General features: G+C 41.3%; 1 pseudogene; it reads left to right on the top strand.

Annotated features, from left to right (window-relative positions):
- The first annotated feature begins 273 nt into the window (after window positions 1–273).
- On the top strand, window positions 274–2,161 carry LOC102120016 (ATP-binding cassette sub-family B member 10, mitochondrial pseudogene; annotated as a pseudogene).
- Window positions 2,162–7,098: the final 4,937 nt, after the last annotated feature.

Raw genomic sequence — 7,098 nt, 5'->3', positions numbered from 1 at the left:
TTTGGAGCTCTTCATGGTTCATTCTTGCTAGATTGGATGTGTCTAGGAAAGTATCCATTTATTCTAGATTTTCTAATGTATTGGCCTGTAGTTGCTCCTACTAGCCTCTAATGGCCCTTACAATTTCTGCAGAATCAATGATAATGTCCCCTTTTTCATTTCTGATTTTATTTCGTTTTTTTTCTTTTTCTGTGTGTGTGGGGGGGTGTGGGTGTGGGTGTGTGTAGGTGGCTAAAGGTTAGTGGTTTGGTTTATCTTTTTTAAAAAACGAAGTTTACATTTTGTTGATTTTTTTTTTCATTTCAATTTCATTAATTTCTGCTCTTACCTTTACTCTTTCCTTTCTTGTATACTTATTTTGGGTCTGGTTTATTCTTGCTTTTCTAGTTCTTTAAGATGTACCGGCCCCACGGTCCCGCCGAGCCGAGGCGGCTCCTGCCGGTACCTGCGCGTGGGCCGGGCCAGCCGCGCCCCGGGTCCCTACGGCAGTTCACTGGCCTGAGGCCGGCGCCGCTATACGGCGCGGGGACGGCGCTGCTCCGGGGGTTGGAGCCGCGCGCCGCTGGAGGAGCTGCTGTTGGGGCGGGGTAGGGCGGCGCGCGGGCGGCGCGCGGGGCGGCGCGGGGCTGGCGAGGCTCCTGGGGCTGTGGGCTCGGGCGGGCAGCTGCAGAAGCGGGGCTCTTGAGCCGGGCCGGGCGCTCCTTGGCGCCCCCGCGCGGGGTGCCCAGGTCCCACCGCCACTGCCTGGGCGGGAAAAGAGGCCTTGCGGCACCGGCCGGAGGCGCCTCCAGGGGACGAGACGCGGCTGCGATCCGCGGCGGTCTGACTCTGAGGCCACGAAGCTCCTGGGGCTGGTGTAACCTGAGCGCCCGAAGATGGCAGCTGCGGTTGGATTTCTCACGATGTCGTGTTAGCTCCATGTCTTCCCCCTTCTTCCCGGGTCAGGTCGTCGATGTCATCTCTACCAGCCCCACTGTGGACTGCAGCGACAACCTGACCCGCCTCTGCCTTGGGCTCAGTGGCGTGTTTCTGTGTGGTGCTGCCGCCAATGCCATTCATGTCTACCTCTTGCAAACTCCAGGCTGAGAACTTCATTCTTCTCCTCCCTTCGGAGGTAGGGTTGCTTTCTTTGACAAGACTCGCACAGGAGAATTGGTTAACCGCCTCTCATCAGACACTGCGCTCCTGGGGCGCTCAGTGACTGAAAACCTTTCAGATGGGCTCAGGGCCGGGGCCCAGGCTTCTGTAGGCATCAGTATGATGGTTTTTGTCTCACCTAATGTGCCCACCGTTGTTTGGAGCGGTGCCTCCAGTGTCAATCATTGCTGTAATTTATGGACGATATCTACGGAAACTGACCAAAGTCACCCAGGATTCCCTGGCACAAGCCACTCAGCTAGCTGAGGAATGTATTGGCAGTGTAAGAACTGTTTGAGGTTTTGGGAAAGAAATGACTGAAATAGAGATATATGCCAGCAAAGTGGACCATGTGATGCAGTTAGCAAGGAAAGAGGCATTACTCTGGCTGGCTTCTTTGGAGCAACTAGGCTCTGCGGAAACCTGATTGTGCTTTCTGGCCTGTACAAAGGAGGGCTGCTGATGGGCAGTGCCCACGTGACCGTGGGTGAACCCTCTTGCTTTCTAATGTATGCTTTCTGGGTTAATGTATGCTTTCTGGGTTAATATATGCTTTCTGGGGTGGAATAAGCATTGAAGTCTGAGCTCTTTCTACTCAGAGCTGATTGAAAGGACTGGGTGCCGGGGGGCGCCTCTGGGAGCTCCTGGAGAGAGAGCCCAAGCTGCCTTTTAACGAGGGGTCACCTTCAATGAGAAAAGCTGCCAGGGTGCTTTGGAGTTTAAGAACGTGCATTTGCCTATCCGGCTCGCCCAGAGGTGCCCGTATTTCAGGATTTCAGTCTTTCCATTCCGTCAGGATCTGTCAGGGCACTGGTTGGCGCAAGTGGTTCTGGCCAATCAACAGTGCTTTCGCTCCTGCTGAGGTTGTAGGACCCTGCTTCTGGAACTATCAGTCTTGATGGTCATGACATCTGTCAGCTAAACCCAGTGTGGCTGAGATCCAAGATTGGGACAGTGAGTCAGGAACCCATCTAGTAAACCACATGAGAGACTTTAATGCAAAACAGTGTTGCAGAAAACAACAACAACAGACTGAAATATGTAAACCATATATCATGTTATTTGAAAAATACTTTTTTCCAGTGTGTAAAATATTGTTTTGAAATGTACCTGTTCTCAAGATCTTTTTATTCAGAGTTTTAACAATTGTAACTTTTTAAATGTCTGTAGCACCGAAGTTATTTTCAGGGTTTGCATTTTCTTTTATTGTGGAATATTTTAATTAATATAGCATGGCACCTCATTTTCTTTTGCCTGAAGATTGAAGCAATTGTCAAATGACAACTTTAAAAAGGGAATTATAAATAAAAAAGCCTGATTATTTTAGGCCAGTTTACCAATCACCGTGTAATTCTTCTGGTAGTATTCTACCTAAGTTCAATTTTACTAGATAGAGTAATGGAAAATGAAAATTTAACCCTGTATTCCGATAATCCCATGAAGCAAACTGAACCATTTAACATCAGCTGGAAAGAAGGGAACATTTATATTGCCTGTCGCCTGTGTCTTCAAAGGTGTGAGAGGTGAGGAGTATGTGTTCCTATGGGAACTATGTTTGAATATGTGCAGTTTTCAACATTTTGGCATATGAAATCCTAACAAGTTTTCTTTTAAAAACTTCTGGGAAGCAAGGGACGAACTGTCAGGTATTATTAAGAATGAATGATTTCAAGTCTTTGCTATTGTGAATAGTGCTGCAATAAACATACGTGTGCATGTGTCTTTATAGCAGCATAATTTATAATCCTTTGGGTATATACCCAGTAATGGGATGGCTGGGTCATATGGTACATCTAGTTCTAGATCCTTGAGGAATCGCCATACTGTTTTCCATAATGGTTGAACTAGTTTACAATCCCACCAACAGTGTAAAAGTGTTCCTATTTCTCCACATCCTCTCCAGCACCTGTTGTTTCCTGACTTTTTAATGATTGCCATTCTAACTGGTGTGAGATGGTATCTCATTGTGGTTTTGATTTGCATTTCTCTGATGGCCAGTGATGATGAGCATTTTTTCATGTGTCTGTTGGCTGTATGAATGTCTTCTTTTGAGAACCCAAATGTCCATCAGTGACAGATTGGATTAAGAAAATGTGGCACATATACACCATGGAATACTATGCAGCCATAAAAAAGGATGAGTTTGAGTCCTTTGTAGGGACTTGGATGCAGCTGGAATCCATCATTCTTAGCAAACTATCACAAGAACAGAAAACCAAACACCGCATGTTCTCACTCATAGGTGGGAACTGAACAATGAGATCACTCGGACTCAGGAAGGGGAACATCACACACCGGGGCCTATCATGGGGAGGGGGGAGTGGGGAGGGATTGCATTGGGAGTTATACCTGATGTAAATGACGAGTTGATGGGTGCAGCACAGCAACATGGCACAAGTATACATATGTAACAAACCTGCACGTTATGCACATGTACCCTACAACTTAAAGTATAATAATAATAAATTAATTAAAAAAAAAAAAAGAATGAATGATTTTCTCATTTAAGTTGTTTAAAGGCATGTATTTTGAAAAATATCTGTTAGAAATTTATAATTTCAAGACAAATTGAATCTATAATACTTTTGGAATATCATTAATAAGGTTAAAATCTGAGGAACATAACTAATTTTCAGCCTTAAGACATTTAAGTTTGGAAGTCCTTGCTATTCAATAGAATAACAAGAAACCTTCAGAATGTATCACTCTCCTGAAAAGAAGATATTAGTAAACTCTTTTTTATTTATGGTTAGCGTTTTATTTATAGTCTCGAAATTACTAAAGCAATGCTGACAACCATTGAATTTGCCATATTTTTTATTCAGTGCTGTTAATGTGCTGTTGCCTGAAGAAAAAAGTGCTTTTTCTCCATTGATGAGGCTATACCCTAAGAAGTAATTAAGTCAATGGAAATCAAATGGAAGTTTTGCCATGAACTAAGCATTTATTAGTTCCCTGATTAGACTGGAAGAAGAAACCGCTGTTTCATGACAAGCATGGAATATTATATTTTATTCTTCATAATTAGTGAATAAGATTTATAGGAATGAATGAATGTGGTGTTTTCTGAAATAGTAAACAGTACATCTGTGACAATCATTTTAACAAGCTCTACTTGTGTTCTTTATAAAGTGTGATTTTCAGAAAGCAAATAAAACACAATTACAAGGTTGAATCTGAGGAAAAGAATCCTTGTGCCATGGAGGTATTTACAAAATTGCATTGCATTGTTATGTTTTATTTTCTGATACATGATGTTCAATTATATCTTTAGGTAATATTTATATCATAGATTAAAATTTATAGTGAACTTAAAAAAAGATGTATCATCAGGTTGTTTATTTGAGGTTTTTCACTTTTTTTGATCTTGGAAATTGTAAGTATAAATTTCTCTCTTACTACTGCTTTTTGCTGTATCCCATAGGTTTTGGTATGCTGCGTTGCCATTTTCATTGGCTTCAATACATTTTTCAATTTCTTCTTAATTTCTTTGTTGAAATTCTAATGATCATTAAAGGCTACTATGAGCAACCATAGGCCAATAAATTAGAAAACCTAGAATATAAGGATACACATAGACACAGAAAAAATCACATTATCAATTTATTCTTAAATAGGCTTTGCTAATTTATCTCTTTTAAGAACTTTAAACTGCCAAATTCGTGAGTATGGAATTGTTCGTAATAATGATGATTTAAATACAGAGGCTCTGTAATGATATTTCTTCTTTCATCAGCCCTTTTTTCTTAGTCTTACTAGTATGTAACAACTTTATTGATCTTTTCAAAGTAACGTTTGTTTCACTTTGTGAATTTACTATTTACTTCCAATTTCATTTATTTCTTTCATTACCTCTATTATTTTACTTTTTTCAAATTATGCTTCAATTTGTTTTGTTTTGTTTTTTTTTTTTTTTGAAACGGAGTCTCGCTCTGCCGCCCAGGCTGGAGTGCAGTGGCCGGATCTCAGCTCACTGCAAGCTCCGCCTCCCGGGTTCACGCCATTCTCCTGCCTCAGCCTCCCAAGTAGTTGGGACTACAGGCGCCCGCCACCGCGCCCGGCTAGTTTTTTGTATTTTTTAGTAGAGACGGGGTTTCACCGTGTTAGCCAGGATGGTCTCGATCTCCTGACCTCGTGATCCGCCCGTCTCGGCCTCCCAAAGTGCTGGGATTACAGGCTTGAGCCACTGCGCCCGGCCAATTTGTTTTTTTTAATTGACTTTTAAACTTACGTATTTTTCCAATACAAGAAGTTAAAGTAATAAATTACTCTCTCAATTTAACTCTGCACCACAAATATGTAGGTGTGTTATAATTTTATTTTTAATTGACACATCATAATTGTGCATATTTATGTGTACATAGTGATGTTTCAATACACACAGTGTATATATTTAATTACCCTGATGAGATGACAGTGATTAGCATATCCATCATTGCAAACATCATTTCTTTGTTTTGGGAACATTCAATATCCTTTGCTAACTATTCGAAACTATATATTATTGTTACTATTGTCATACCATAGTGGTATAGAGCATTAGAACTTATTATTCCTATCTAGCTTTAATTTTGAATCTTTTAACAAATCTCTTCCTATCCCTTCCTTCCTCTTACACTTCCCAGCCTCTAGCATCCTCTGTTTTACTTTTAACTTCTATAAGATCAAAATATTTTAGCTTCTATAATATGAGTGAAAAGCTGTAATGTTTACCTTTCTTTTCTTGACTCATTTCACTTACATTATATCCTCCATTTCCATGCATGTTGCTGTGAAGGACAAGATTTCCTTCTCTTTTATGGCCGAATAGTACTTCATTGTGTATGTATGTATGTATAACTTTTCTTTTCTTTTCTTTTCTTCCTTTCTTTCTTTCTTTCTTTCTTTGAGATGGAGTCTTGGTCTGAAGTGCAATGGCATGATCTTGGTTCACTGTAACCTCTGCCTCCCGGATTCAAGTCATTCTTCCACCTCAGACTCCCAAGTAGCTGGGGATGTGCCACCATGCCCAGCTAATGTTTATATTTTTAGTAGAAATGGAGTTTCGCCATGTTGGCCAGGCTAGTCTTGAACTCCTGACCTCCAGTGATCTGCCCACCTTGGCCTTCCAGAGTGCTGGGATTGCAGGCGTGAGCCACTGTGCCCGCCCGATGTACCACATTTTCTTTAACCATTCATCTGTTGTTGGACCCTTAGGTTGATTCCATATCTTGGCTATTGTGAATAGAGCTGAAATAAACATCTAGGTGCAGATGTTTATTCAATATACTGTTTTCCTTGATTATATTTTTTCTTTTTTCTTTTTTTTTTTTTTTTTTGAGACGGAGTCTCGCTCTGTCACCCAGGCTGGAGTGCAGTGGCCGGATCTCAGCTCACTGCAAGCTCCGCCTCCCGGGTTTACACCATTCTCCTGCCTCAGCCTCCCGAGTAGCTGGGACTACAGGCGCCCGCCACCACGCCCGGCTAGTTTTTTGTATTTTTAGTAGAGACGGGGTTTCACCGTCTCTGCCAGGACGGTCTCGATTTCCTGACCTCGTGATCCGCCCGTCTCGGCCTCCCAAAGTGCTGGGATTACAGGCGTGAGCCACCACGCCCGGCCGATTATATTTTTTCTAAATTATCTTTTGATTTCTTTTGTGAACTATGAGTTAAATAGTTTTTCATGTTATTTACAACTATTTGGGGATTTCCTGTGTATCTCATGTCATTGATTTCAAATTAAATTTTATTGTGATCAGAGAATATATTCTATAAAATCTAAAACAAATTCATTTAAACTTACTCTTTGATTCAGCACTTGGCCTATGTTGGCGATGCTTTCAATACACAAGAAAACAATGTATATTCAGCATTTTAAGTGTAGTTTTTATAAATGTCAATAAGATCAAGGTGATTTATAATGAAGTTGAAATATTCTATAGCCATATGATTGGTTTGTCTTACTGTTCTATCAGTGATGAA

Source organism: Macaca fascicularis, chromosome 7, assembly GCF_037993035.2.
Source record: "Macaca fascicularis isolate 582-1 chromosome 7, T2T-MFA8v1.1".
NCBI classification, from domain to species: Eukaryota; Metazoa; Chordata; class Mammalia; order Primates; family Cercopithecidae; genus Macaca; species Macaca fascicularis.
The sequence above is the reverse complement of the archived record's forward strand: the minus strand, read 5'-3'. Positions and strand labels throughout refer to the sequence as shown.